The following is a 15,323-nucleotide window of genomic DNA, read 5'->3' on the forward strand; positions in this document are numbered from 1 at the left end:
ATAGGCTTGCAATAAATGGAAAAAAGAAAAGGCTGTGGCTGAGTAATAGACGTATATGCACATCAAGAAAAAGAAAGAAAGAGTTAGATTCCTATTCAGATTGGAACATGATGGAAGGAACAAGATTGTCAAGGGCATCAAGAAAGGGCTGGAAGAGACTAAGAGTCATGTGGCCAAAGAGCAAAGATATTGTCTACACAAGAAACCAGAGAGAATGTCGTACCTTAATATGTACATTATTAGGAAATAGAACAGTTTCGAAATACTCCACATAAAGGTTAGCTTCTCTTAAGTGCGGCTCATATGTGTATTTCAGCCATAGCGTTATGCCTTATTAATGTCTTATTTATCTGACGATAAATATGCAAGTGTGAAACCGGCAAAAATAAAAAATTATTAAATTAAAATAATGAATTTAAGTTGGACAAGTTTAGATTTAGAAATGATAATATGAAAGTATTTATTTGGAAGTAGAATTATAGAATAGAGGCAGTCTACCAAATAGTGATTGAAGCTAACACCTTGGGTAGATTAAAAATTGGTTAGGCAAATATACGCATGAAAAGGATGTGCCTGGTGTGAGCCAGCAGGCTTGCTGTAGGTCTGTTATGTTCTTACAAGAGGGAGTGCTATCACTTTCTCCGTTAGATCAGATGCGAACACATTCTAGTTAATTTAATAATAATTGATAAATTATAGCAATAATTGTAAAATCATTTTATTAACGGTATGTATAGAGATCAGATACAGAGATCATTTTATTAACGGTATGTATAGAGATCAGATACAGAGATCATTTGTGGCCCATAAAGAGCCAATAAAGCTTTGAAATTACTGGGATCGTATCAGTCCTAAATATGTATTCTCTGGAGCAGAGGCGAGATACATGATAATATGTACGTGGAAAGTACTTGAGGGTCTGGTCCCAAATCTGCACACTGCCATAACATACTGGGTGAAAAATATGAAAGGAAGTGTAAAATAAACTCAGTGAAAAGCATGGGCGCCGTGGGCACAGTAAGAGAACATTGTATTAACATCCGTAGTCCCAGATTGTTCAGCATAAATCTTAAAAAAAAATATCTGAAACACTTCTGGGAGAAGTGGAAATTTAACAAGTATGGCCACCAAGTGCCAGATTCACCAGGCTGTGATTGATATATGTGCCAGTGGACCACCAGCGGCAACAGATGGTTGATAGGCAAGCACCAGACAAGCCTGGCCCAGGGCCAGACTCCAGGAGTAAAAACACTCCAAATTCATCAGTGGTACGCAATATCAACAGTTTGTCATATTCAGTAATAATAATGAGAGGAGAGGTGTAAGGAAGGCCCGGATGTGACCACGATGTGGTGACGGTAGTGAAGACAGCGGAAGTGTGTATCAAAGTGTGACCACTTAGTAGTGTGGGGGAATGTCATGGTCATAATACCTGTAGGTTGCTTATTCAAGGTCGCTGCTGCTGCTGCTGCTCCACCAGTGTAATCACTACCTTGCTCTATCTCGCCACCATGCTCATTGTGAGTATGGCACACACGTGGTGGTGACAATGGTAGTGGTGACAGCTGTGAGGGAGCAGTACCAGGATATTGAGGTGTTGGATGCATGATAATGGGTGGCTGCAGGAGGGAGGGAAAGAGGGACAGACAGATGGCTGCAGGAGAGTGAGAACTGTCTGCATAATGGTGGGTGACTGCAGGAGAGAGGGAGCTGTCTGCGTGATGGTGGGTGGCTGCAGGAGAGGAGGAGCTGTCTTCATGATGATGGGTGGCTGCAGGAAAGTGGGAGCTGCCTGCATGATACCTCTGATGAATTTCGAGAGCTCTTCTACTCCCAAAACCTGGCCCTGGGCCAGGCTTTTCTGTTGATTGCCAGGTTAATCAGGCTGTTGCTGCTGGCGGCCCTCTGGCTCACATATCCATCACAACCTGGTTCATCTGGCACTTGGTGGAGATACATTGAAGACTTCTACACTTATCCCTGGTCATGGACCAGGCTGCGGGGGGCAGTGACACCCGGAACACCCTCCAGGTAATCTAGGACTATGGATGTTAATAGTGTTCTTTTATTGTGCCCACAGCATTCAGGCTTTTCATTGTGTTTATTCTACACTTCCTCCCATATCTCTTGCTCCAGTATGTTATGACAGTGTGAAGATCTGGGACCAGGTCTCAAGTACTTACCACGTATATATTGTCATGTACCGTGGAGCATCAGTTGTCGAATGGACTGGTTGTTGAACAAATGGTTTTTGAACCGATTTGTTTGATTTGGTTTTCGTACGTGGTCATGGTTGTTGACTGACAATGCTTGGATCACATGATCACCAGAGTCCACAGTGTGGATCTCAGTCAGTATAGTGACTAATGCACGGCGATATTTATATATCATTGGCGATTTCGCCCACTATAAGCCCTATTTTGAGCCAATTCCATTGTTACAGTCGACCAAACTCATAGCTACTTCGCTAGAACACACTATTCTATCGATTGAGTACAAGAAGCTGCCCATTTACCTATTTCAACTACCCAATAAAGTGATCTGAAATTACTAATTTGGCCAAATTCACACAAAATTCAAGAATGGCCAATTTCAAAACAGGGTCTAGCATAAACAATGCAGACATTTCTGACACTAAAATAACATTTTATCTGTTCATTACTCACGTCTACAGGTCCCTATTATATTACGCTTGCTTTTCATTTTGAAATTTTATTCACAAAAATAGAAGATTTAATATTATTCATACTACTGCATAAGTGTAATAATTGTATAAATAATATCAGCACGTTCGTGAATGCATATTAGACTCACCAGTTGACGTGTATTGGACGCCTGACATTTGTTTACTCTTAAACATCGGCAAAAATCGAACGTATCCGCTACTTTGACCTCAATTTCAAGTTACTTTTAGTCTTTAAACCATTAAAAATCTTCTCTTTTTCTATAATATATCTTTTATCCTATCAAATGAGACCAAGGAAACGAGAATACAAACATAAATACCATACGAAAATACACCACAAACTCGTTGTTTTAAACCAAAAACACGGTCGCAGTTTTTTTCTCATTATGCACTGCATGCTGCAGGATTATTTTTATACTGCGTACATTGATCATGCAGGCCCATTATCTCTGTAGGCCTACCAACTTTCTCCCGCAAGATTTGAAGCTGCTAGAATTTTGCTGTTAGTTAAATTTTCATTTACTGTACAGTATTTCAGTTAAATTTTCATTTAGTATTCATTTTTACAGTTTCCGTGTGCTGTATAATTTTATACATTTATGTAATCATTAGTACATTATTATTAATAAATTATATTGTTATTTTTGGTCCGGAACGGATTAATTCTACTTACATTATTCTTCATGGGAAAAATTGGTTTGGTTGACGACCAATTTAATTGTTGAACCGACATCTGGAATGAATTAAGTTGACAACTGAGGTTTCAATGTCCCAGTGAGCACATATTTAGGATTTTGAAGCGTTTCCAGTAATTTAAATGCTTTATTGGCTCTTTGTAGGCTGTAAATTATCTTGGTATTTGTTCCAGCTCTCTCCTGCCCTGAATGGGACCTTCGGCAATGAACAATATTCCAAACGAGAGCACGAGCGATTAAAAAAGTGTCACTATTGGCATGATTTCCCTTGTTTTGAAAGTTCTCATTATCTACACCATCATTTTCCTGGCTGTCATGACATGCTTTTTTTGTGTTCTTTGAAATGTCAGCCGACATAATTCTTCCCAGGTCTTTCATGTGTTCCTTTCATTCTGTTTGATGATTTTGAGTTCTTCATTCTTTCCATACCGAAGCAGCTGAAACTTGTCACCACTGAACGTCATGTTGTTCTCCACTGCACACTGGGAAACCCTGCTTATATCCTCCTACAGTTTTAAGCGTCTTTGTCGAGGTGACTTTCATGCTTATTTTAGTGTCATCTGCAAATGATGATACAAAACAGTGACGAGTGTTTTTATATGTGTCAGCTATGAGGATAAGAAACGACAGAGGCGCCAGGACCGTGCCTTGGGGTCCTGAATTTTTTGCTGGGAGGGAGGGAGGGAAGGAGAGACAGGTGACTGCAGGTGGGAGGGACACAAGCGGCTGCATGATGGTGGGTGACTGCAGAAAGGAGGGACACAGGCGGCTGCATGATGGTGGGTGACTGCTGGAGGGACCCAGGCGGCTGCATGATGGTGGGTGACTGCGGGAGGTACAGACAAGCGGCTGCAGGAGGGAGAGAGGTGGCTACATGATGCCAAGTAACGCCCACCACCTCTGGCCGGGGTTTCCCTGCAACTGACAATACCAAGATTCTATATACAAGTGTCCCAGTGACAAGGTCACCCCAGTGTACATCAGCGCCTTCACTCTCCATCCTTTTTATTATCCTTCATAAGCCATTTATTATTTTTGTATTTTCATCCTTGTGAATTATATCCCTTTGTATGGTTAGTTTATGTGTGCATCTCAGACAAGGTTGTCCCCAATAATCAGGTTCACTCCACTCTCCTATTGTTGTTGTGACTACATCTCAGACAAGGTTGTTCCCAATAATCAGGTTCACTCCTCTCTCCTATTGTTGTTGTGACTACATCTCAGACAAGGTTGTTCCTAATAATGAAGTTCACTCCTCTCTCCTATTGTTGTGACACATCTCAGACAAGGTTGTTCCCAATAATCAGGTACACTCCTCTCTCCTATTGTTGTTGTCACTACATCACAGACAAGGTTGCTCCCAATAATCAAGTTCACTTATTTTGTTGCTGTCACTACGTCTTTGGCAAGGTTGTTCTCAAGAGCCAGGTTCTCTCCTCACTCCTGTTGTTCTCACTCTGTTGTTCTTTTTGAGCGTGTTTGTATTCCTGTTTTTTCTTGTATTCCTGCTGTTCATCTTGTTTGTGTTAGTTTTTCCTTGAGTTCCTCTTTATATTGCTTGTCTGCTTGTTTGTGCTTTGGTTTATCTTGTTTGTGTTCCTATTGTTTTTCTTCTGTTTATTGTTTTCTTGTTCCTGTTTATCATGTTTGTGTTCCGTTTATCTATTGTTACTGTTGTTTATCTTTTTTTTCGTGCTCGTGTTACCTTATTTGTTCCTGTTTGTTTTTCTTGTTTGTGTTCCTGCTGTTCTTTTTGTGTTCCTATTGGTTATCTTTCTGCTATTTTTTTTCGTTTGTGTTCCTACTGTTTATATCGTTTCCCTAGCTTTTGTTTATGTTCTAGCTGTTTTTCCTGTCTCAGTTTATCTCAGGATTCTGCGTTTTTGTTTCCTTAGAAAAATTAGTCTGATGTGCGGGTTATTTGTGTCTTGTTCCAGCCACGGTATTGTGACTTTTTATTATTTTCAAGACGATGGAAACAAGAGAGTAGAGAATGTGGTGGCTAGGACACGATGGAAAGACTGTAGAACTATACAGTAAATCCTCACTTAACGTCGTCGACAGGTTCTTGGAAACTGCGACTTTAAGCTAAATGACATATAACGAAACCAATTTTACCATAGGCTAATTGATACAAACATCAGGAGTGGACAGCGAGCCTTTAGCACTCATTGTAACAGGTTATAACAGGCAGTTCCACAACGAACGTGCAAACTCCACACCTACAGTGGCCCTGGCAGGGAATTTATTTTTTTTAAACGTTATAATGAAACGACGTTAAGTGAGGACCTACTGTATACAAAAGACGAGGTAAATACAAACTGAAGGACATAATGGGAAGACTATATATAGTTTTACAATCTCCCTTCATGTCCTCAGCTAGGATACGTTTAGGTTGTGTATTATGTGGTACATTTATGTGGCAGCTCCAAGAGAGGAGACTGTGTGTGCACAGAGTACCTAGAAACATAAGCGATTAGGAGCTCTGCAGCAGGCTTACTGGCCTATATAAACCAGGTCTTTCCTAAATCCGATCATTACCACCCACATATTTGTCCAATCTTTTTCTCCAGCGCCGTATCGTAGTATGTGACGGGTAGCAGGAATATTTAAACTGTTCATACAAACATATGAATAGTTTAAATACTTTGTAACTAAAGTTAATAGCATTTAACGAAATGTTGGATTTACTGCATTACTTAACAGTACTTTGTAATGAATGAAAAGGCACAATACCGTGATTGGAACAATACACAAATAACCCGCACTTAGGGGACTGAAACCTATGATGGTCCAAGTCAAACCAAAGCGTCGTCGTAGGTATCACTCCCTGTGAAGGGAGTGATACCTGTAGGTAAGGATACTATAATTGTAAGGGTAGTGATTAAGGATACTGTAATTGTAAGGGTAATGATACCTGTAGGTAAGGATGCAGATATTATGAAGTTAATGATACCTGATGATACGAATACTGTAATTGTAAGGGTAATGTTGCCTTTTTTTTTTTATAACATCCAAGGATGGAGTTACTTCCACAGTTACGTGTCAAGTACTGGGGCAGTAATGTACTGCCATTCTGATTTTGCCAGAGGGGTGCGTTTATTGAGCACCCTTCTAGCAAAATCTAAATCTCCCTTTCTGTTTTAAGTTTTCCTCTTGTGTATCTGTTATTGGGTACACTATTCTCTGCTATATGTTGTGTTGGTTGAGATAGGTTTGGTGCGTTATGATATGCTTGCTTGTTTTTGTTTCGTAAGCTCTAACGTTATACGTTTTTGTTCTCATTCTAATCCATGTTGTAATCTTGTGTGTTTACAGAGGAATTTCCGAGCCTCGCTTTGAAATGTGGCTTGTTCGTCCTATGGTTAATTCTGTTTAATCTTCAGTATTCTTGGAAAGTATGAACAAAAAACGTATTTTTTTTTCCTCTTGTGGTTAATTCTCTTTAATCGTCACTCTATCTAAAGCACATAAGACAAAAACTGCTGCAGTTTTATGGAACTTTATTAAAGGCAAGATTTCTCCCGCACAACATTTTTTTCACTTCAGTAGACACACCTAGGGGAATAATACATTGATCTGGGAAAAGAAGAGTTAGGCGTGGAGGTGAAGTGCAGACTTAATCTGATGGTTGCCCCCGATGATATTTTTTGATAAACATTTCTACTGACAGAGGCTTTAACAACTAGGTTTGTTTTAAACAATATAGTGTTGGAAACTGTGATGAAGGTAGTTACTAAACTCTTGATTTTGTCACCCTAATGTCTAGTTCATCCCCCGTCCATTTGATCAATTGCTCATGCGAGTTGTGGTTTGCAAGACAAGAGTTATTCTAATTAAACCATACCCCGGCCGGGATTGAACCCGCGGTCAGAGAGTCTCAAAACTCCAGCCCGTTTGCAATCGTGTCATTACGATTTCGTGAGTCTTATTCTAATTGTCTGCTCAGGAAGCATATACATGTTCGTGTATGTGATTTGACAGGTTACTGGCAGTTTCTCCGACATATATTTTATCACAGCCAAACATGGAATTTCACGTATCCAGGCATTATCTTTTTTTTTTATGGATGCGAAATCCTAACATAACATGAATACTGTATGTTTAGCAGTATATTCAACACAGAGTTGAAGACCCAGATTTCTTAATTTAACTTTGTTCTCTCTACGAAATATGTAAGGCCTCGTCGTTGACTGGGCCGCAGGGGCGTTGATCCCCGGAATACCCTCCAGGTAGGTAGGTACACATTAAAAACATTACAGAAAAAGATAGAATGCCCATTCGCTCAGCACCTGTGCCCAGTTTCTGGAATGTAGTATCTTATAAAGAAATTTAAAATACCTCTGTCACAAACACGGTATAGTTTGGAGAAATAAATTCAGGTGAAATCTCGAAAGTCCCTAACCAGTGCAGTCATACGTAGGTCATCATCAGAAAAGAGGGAGTAGAGCGACGGCTTCAAGATTACAAATGTACTAATATCACACATCATGAAGGTGATCCAAAGGAATGTCTCTTGAGATACCAACTTGCAGATTTTATTTAAAGGCATCAGTTATATAACACGTGTTAAGATGGCTTAAGAGCGGAAGTTCCTGTTAAATCACACGGGAGACGGTAAATCATGCCTCTCACTAATGTTAAATAACACTGAAGAAACTAATACCCCTCACTAATGTTAAATAACACTGAAGAAACTAATACCCTTCACTAATGTTATATAACACTGAAGAAACTAATACCTCTCACTAATGTTATATAACACTGAAGAAACTAATACCCTTCACTAATGTTATATAACACTGAAGAAACTAATACCCCTCACTAATGTTATATAACACTGAAGAAACTAATACCCTTCACTAATGTTATATAACACTGAAGAAACGAAACACCGACGTGGTCTTCAAGGAGTCTGCAGAAGCATTTGACCGAAACGTTTTCTAATATGTCTTAGTGTTTGCTCATGTATCTTTTTAAACCAATTCGTTGGTATCAGTTACTAAGGTTTGTGCCTTAATTCATATACAGCATTTCTTCACAAAGAAAGTAGCAGAGCAGTGCACAAGAAAAAGGAACTACAGGATTCTGAGACGACAACTTTTTGATTTTATAGAGAAACGCGAAGTGCCCAACACGAGTCAAATTGACTTTTGAGCAGGAAGATTCATGGCTGTCACACTTATAAGATTAATATGAAAAACTTAGCAAGGTTTATGAAGGAAAACAAATCACTGATTTGATCCCCTTTGATTTTTCAAACGTAATGACAAAGGCAACCATGGAATAATAGCTTATAAGATGAGATCGGCAGGTGTAATCCAGTCTGTGGAATGTAAACAGTTCAGTACCTCAAGGTAGGGTTCTGTCACCTTTACTGTTTGTCATCCTTATAACTAACTTAACTGAAAACGGTAGACACATCTTCATATCTGTTACGGATGATACCATAGTACGACGGTCGTCAAGTGTTCGTATGTCTGAAAGACAACATCATGATGTTCAGTGGTGATAAATTTTAGTTGTTTCTATATATAAAGAATAAAGAACTTGAAACAAGCATAGGTTATTGCACGCAGGTAGACCACCTCATAAAATAGAAGAAACTGGTAAAAGACCTAGGAATATTATTAGATGGTCTGTTATATAGCAAACACGATAAAGCAGAAAAAATGATAAAATGATCTGTGAGAATCTTCCAAACGAGAAAAGCCACACCTCTGATGGTACTTTTAAAATTTATTATGCATTCTGCGCTCACTGTGCTTCTCAAGGCGGGAGAGATTAAGAGCTGGGAAATATACATACAGAGATTATTCTCTTCCCACACAGAACCAGTAAAACATATACATTAAGTGGAATATCCAAAAGCATTTAAAATGTACTCTCTGGAATGGCAAAAAAGACACTTGGTATTGTATATACTTGGAAGAAATTTAAAGGTCTGGTTTCCCTGTCAGCACTGCCATAACTTACTGGCGTGAAAGGAAGTGTAGAATATGTCCAGTGAAAAATTTGGGCACCGTTACCTGGAGATTATTCCGGAGATCAACGCCCCCGCGGCCCGGTCCATGACCAGGCCTCACGATGGATCAGGGCCTGATCAACTAGGCTGTTACTGCTGGCCGCACGCAGTCCAACGTACGAGCCACAGCCCGGCTGATCCGGCACTGACTTTAGGTATCTGTCCAGCTCTCTCTTGAAGGCAGCCAGGGGTTTATTGGCAATTCCCCTAATGCTTGATGGGAGGCTGTTAAACAGTTTTGGGCCCCGGACACTTATGGTGTTTTCCCTTAGTGTACCAATGGCGCCCCTACTTTTTATTGGGGGCATTTTGCATCGCCTGCCCAGTCTTTTACTTTCGTAGGGAGTGATTTCTGTGTGCAGATTTGGGACCATTCCTTCCAAGATTTTCCAAGTGTAGATTATGATATATCTCTCCCTCCTGTGTTCCAATGAGTACAAGTCAAGTGCTTCCAGGCGTTCCCAGTAGTTAAGGTGCTTGACAGAACTTATACGTGCAGTAAAGGCTCTCTGTACACTCTCTAGATCTGCGATTTCACCTGCTTTGAATGGAGATGTTAATGTACAGCAGTATTCCAGCCTAGAGAGAACAAGTGATTTGTAAAGGATCATCATTGGCTTGGCATCTCTCGTTTTGAACGTTCTCATTATCCATCCTATAATTTTCTTTGCACGTGCGATCGTGGCACTCTTGTGATCCTTGAAAGTGAGATCCTCAGACATTACTACTCCCAGGTCCCTTACATTATTTTTCCGCTCTATTGTATGGTCAGAGTCTGTAGTATACTCTGTTCTAGTTATTATCTCCTCCAGTTTTCCATAACGGAGTAGTTGGAATTTGTCCTCATTGAACTTCATATTGTTTACCGTTGCCCACTGGAAAACTTTGTTTATATCTTCTTGGAGGTTAACCGCGTCCTCAGCAGATGACAGCCTCATGCAGATCCTAGTATCATCCGCAAAGGATGATACGGTGCTGTGATGTATATATCTGTCTATGTCTGATATGAGGATAAGGAATAAGATGGGGGCGAGTACTGTGCCTTGTGGAACAGAGCTCTTCACTATGGCAGCCTCCGATTTAACTCTGTTGACCGCTACTCTTTGTGTTCGATTTGTTAGTAAGTTGAAGATCCATCTCCCCACTTTCCCAGTTATTCCTTTAGCACGTATTTTATGGGCTATTATGCCATGATCGCATTTGTCAAATGCTTTTGCAAAGTCTCTGTATATTACATCTGCATTCTGATTTTCTTCCATTGCATCCAAGGCCATATCATAGTGATCCAGTAGTTGTGAGGCAGGAGCGACCTGCCCTGAACCCATGTTGCCCTGGATTGTGCAGATTTTGGGAATCCAGGTGATTTGCAATCCTGCTTCTTAGCAATCTTTCAAAGATTTTTATGATGTGGGACGTCAGAGCTATTGGTCTATAGTTCTTAGCTAATGCTTTGCTGCCACCTTTATGGAGTGGGGCTATATCCGTTGTTTTAAGTGACTGTGGAATTTCACCCATGTCCAAGCTCCTCCTCCATAGTGTACTTAGGGCACACGAGAGGGGTTTCTTGCAGTTCTTAATGAAAACAGAGTTCCACGACTCTGGGCCCGGGGCTGAGTGCATGGGCATGTTGTCAATGGCTTTTTCGAAATCTATCGGAGTTAGGGTAATGTCGGAAATCTGGCATACATTTATGGAGTTTTGAGGCTCATTCATGAAGAAATCATTTGGGTCGTCAATCCTCAGACCGATTAGTGGTTCAATAAACACAAAGTCGTACTGGGATTTCAATATTTCACTCATTTCCTTGTTGCCATCTGTGTAAGTCCCATCCTGTCTGAGTAAGGGCCCAATACTGGATGTGGTATTTGCCTTTTTTTGGCATATGAAAAGAAATATTTTGAAATTCTTTCAATTTCACTAATAGCTTTAAGCTCCTCCTGTCTCTCCTGGTTCCTGTAAGAGTCATTTAACTTAAGTTCGATAGTTTCCACTTCCCTGGTCAGTGCCTCCTTTCGTGTATCAGATATTCTAGCACTCCTGAGGAGCTCAGTGACTCTTCGTCGTCTTCTGTAGAGGGAGCGTCTTTCTCCAGTTTACTCCTGCTCTTCTTTCTTAGGGGAATATGCCTAGAACATGCTTCAGCTGCCAGGAAGTTGATCCTTACAAGGCACTGGTTTGGATCCATGTCATTTAAGACATCTTCCCAACATGTTTCGTTTAGGACGTGGTTTACCTGGTCCCAGTTGATGTTCCTGTTGTTGAAGTTGTATTTTGTGAAGAGACCTTCACAGGTACATGCATTCTGCTGATCAGGACCCCTATGCATGTACGTCTGGACTTCGATTAGGTTGTGATCGGAATTAGTTGTTTTTGATATTCTTATGTCTCTTATCAGGCCCTCATTATTTGTGAAGATAAGGTCAAGTGTGTTTTCTAGTCTTGTTGGCTCCACTATCTGCTGGGCACAGTTAGATAACGCGGTGTCAACATCCGCGGTGTCAACATCCGTGGTCCAAGAGACCACGCATATCAGAAATACTTCGCAAACAAAGGTAAAAGTTTTCAAGAGGAAAATGGACCACTATTTTCTGCAAGTGCCTGATTAGCAGGGTTGTGATGGCTGTGTTAGGCCTGCTGGCTGCCACTAGCAATAACCTGATTGACTGGGTAGTCAGTAGGATTCCTTCAGGCCAGGCTGCGAGGGCAGAACTCTCGAAACCGGTTGTAGATATATCGCAGGTATGTTTATGCCATTTTTAACGGATAATACAAATATAATCATGAACATTACCTCAGGACAAGACAATATCGTCCAGTGTTGATTGAAACGTTTCGCCTATACGGTAGGCTTCATTGGTCGAATACAGAGGCAGCAGGTGTGGTAGCGAAGTAAAGATGATGTAATTAGTTCATCAACCTTGGAGGAAAAAGATTTTGGGATGGTCAGTCCCTGAGCCTGGAGAAGAGTTCATTGTTCCAGACTATGAGTTGTGCTGAAACACAGGAATGGAGTTTAAATACTGCAGAAGGTGAGGTGGCAACGTTTTACTCGTCAACCCGTCGCTATTATTTATCATTTTCACCAAAAATATATTTAACAATGACAAGCTCCAGCCGTAATAAATTAAGAAAAGAAAGAAAAACTAAAAATAAGTCGAGTACAAAAGACAATGAGATGTATTCACAGAGCGGAAGTAACAGGTTAAAGATCTAATAATCTTAACGTCAGACAAGTTGACCTTTACAGAAGACAACGAAGCAGTTGTATCCATGATGAGAGAGACAGTGGGTGATGGTACCCTTCAAACACTTGTCTTCTCTCACTGTTGCATCTTCACGTTCTTCTTTCAATGCTAGTAACATATATAGGATAACATCTGGGTATCCTTATTAAGAGACGTTTCAAGCACCAGGGGCCGCATCAGTCTAATACAGCGACAGAACGGAGACATTTACAGGGCAATCCAGAGAGGTGGAAACAATGAAGTAGTATTAGTGGTGATTACATGAGCGTGGGTGGGGCTTGCAGAGGTGTAATTTGGTGACAGTGGAAGTAGTGGTTACCTTTGACGTAGTAGTAGTAGTAAAGAAGTTCTGTCGGCTTACGAAAGCTGTGTGCTATAAGCAGAAAGTCAAAATTGCATGATGTGTCTTTGACAAGTATAATTGGATCAAAGGTATATAATACCAACAAGTTATCGAATACGGCACATGTGGATCAGGTGGGGTGTATATTTGATAACACCGCTGGTGGACGATACTTCTCTCCAGTATCTCCTCACGAACCCCACACGTATTCTTCTCAATAGTTCTCCATTATCTGTAAGCAGAGACCTGACTTGAAGGTTGCCTGAAGATGATCTCTGGGGGTCTTTGCCCCTGTGGCCCGCTCACACACCAAGCGTACTAGTTGATCGCCTGATCAGTCAGTTGATGTTAGTCACACTCAGTGTAACGTATGCACCACAGCCAGGCGCACACAGCTCGTCAAAAACTAACTCGAAGAACTTACAAAATTTCCTTTTGAAGGCAGCCGTGAGTCTGTTGGTAATTCCCCATAAGTATGCAAAAAAAAAAAAAGTTGAAAAATCTTGGTCTCTTTATACATAGGCTTCTATCCCATCTAACAAGTCATTTACAATCGTTAAGGAAATAGCCGTCCTGGTACTGATCCTTGGAGCACACCACTGTATCTTAAAGAACAGCACCGTAACTGGAACAACACACAAGTAACCCGCACATAGGAGAGAGGATCTTACCACGACGTTTCGGTCCGACTTTATTTATTTGAACATGATACAGTGAAGTACAAAGGAATACAGTTATTACAGTGCAACATGCCAAAGCCCCTTGTATGCAGAGCATTATGGGCAGGCTTAAAATTAACTTAAGATTAACTAAGCAATGATATATTCAGTGGTAAAAACATTATTGTAATAATGGTAGAATTACCGACAATATGTAAAGTAAAAGGACACAAGTGCAACTAATGTGACATTTTATTGTGGCAACGTTTCACTCTCCAGGAGATTTGTCAAGCTGATACAAGCAGTATATGGACACAGAGGGTATATAAAGGCTCTGAGGTGCAATACTAGTGAGGTACCATTTCGATGTTCACTAGTGGTAGTAGTAGTAGTAGTATTGCACCTCACTCTGTGCCTTTATATACCCTATGTGTCCATATACTGCTTGTATCGGCTTGACAAATCTCCTGGAGAGCGAAACGTTGCCACAGTAAAATGTCACATTAGTTGCACTTGTGTCCTTTTACTTTACAAAAACATTATTGTAAACAGATAACAATTTAGCACAAATGAGTATTACAAAGACAGGTCATATGGTCATTTACTGTGTTGCTGAGCATTCAGTAGAATGGAATATTCTGTTAGGTAATGTAATTAAAAAATAAAGTTTGATTGGGTCACAGGTTAGACATTTATGAGATACAATAATGAGAAAAATTTATGAGATACAATTATTCAGTATTTATTTACTTGTGGGTGAGTAAGTGATTTTTGAGAAGAGACTTGAATTTATAAACAGACAGTGTTTCTTTTATATTCACAGACACTGACCTAAGGAGGCCTGGTCACAGACCGGGCCGCGGGGGCGTTGACCCCCGGAACTCTCTCCAGATAAACAGGTAATGAATTCCAGATTTTAGGGCCTTTTATGTGCATTGAGTTTTTGCATAGCGTGAGATGGACACGAGGAACATCAAAGAGTGATCTGTGCCTTGTGTTATGGTCATGTGTTCTGTTGAGGTTGATAAGGAGACGTTTGAGGGGAGGGTTTATATCAGAGTTAAGTGTTCTATGAGTGTAATAGGTGCAGTAATAAGTATGGATGTTTTGTGTGGTGAGTAGGTTTAGAGTTTTGAATATTGGTGGAGTGTGCTGCCTGTAGTGGGAATTTGTTATCATTCTGACTGCAGCCTTTTGTTGGGTGATTAGTGGTCTGAGATGGTTTATTGTTGTTGAGTCCTATGCACAAATTCCATAGGTGAGATAGGGGTAAATAAGTGAGTGATATAGGGCCAGAAGGGCTGACTGTGGAACATAGTACCGTATCTTCGATAGTATGCCTACGGTCTTGGAAATTTTTTTGGAAATTTGTTGTATATGTGTTTGAAATTTGAGTCTATTATCAAGGTGGATTCCTAAAAATTTTCCCTCTGTGAATTTTGTGATAGGTGACCATTTACAAAGTCACACGACGGAAACGTCGTCGTAAGCGCTTCTCTCCTATGTGTGGGTTATTTGTGCACTTTATCTTAATCCAGCTTGACACTTCCTCTCGTGCTTTCACTTTTTATCGTGTCTTATGCTTGCCGTTCAAACTTGTGGATCAGACTTTGGCGGAGAACTAAGTAGTGCGCTCATTTTCACTTTTATTCTTGCTTGTCTCAGTAACT

General features: G+C 40.4%; 1 protein-coding gene across 6 annotated transcripts in view; it reads left to right on the forward strand.

Annotated features, from left to right (window-relative positions):
• LOC128693051 (PTB domain-containing engulfment adapter protein 1) overlaps positions 1-15,323 on the forward strand; it is a 325,835-nt gene that overhangs the window by 24,376 nt on the left and 286,136 nt on the right. For 2 of the 6 annotated variants that reach the window (XM_070092168.1, XM_070092170.1), the window contains exon 2: positions 14,477-14,552. The exons of the other annotated variants lie outside the window; for them this stretch is intronic. The gene's annotated coding sequence lies outside the window, so the exon portion shown is untranslated. The remainder of the gene's footprint in view (positions 1-14,476; positions 14,553-15,323) is intronic. 6 annotated transcript variants of the gene reach the window in all.

The sequence above is a fragment of the Cherax quadricarinatus genome, chromosome 38 (assembly GCF_038502225.1).
Source record: "Cherax quadricarinatus isolate ZL_2023a chromosome 38, ASM3850222v1, whole genome shotgun sequence".
NCBI classification, from domain to species: domain Eukaryota; kingdom Metazoa; phylum Arthropoda; class Malacostraca; order Decapoda; family Parastacidae; genus Cherax; species Cherax quadricarinatus.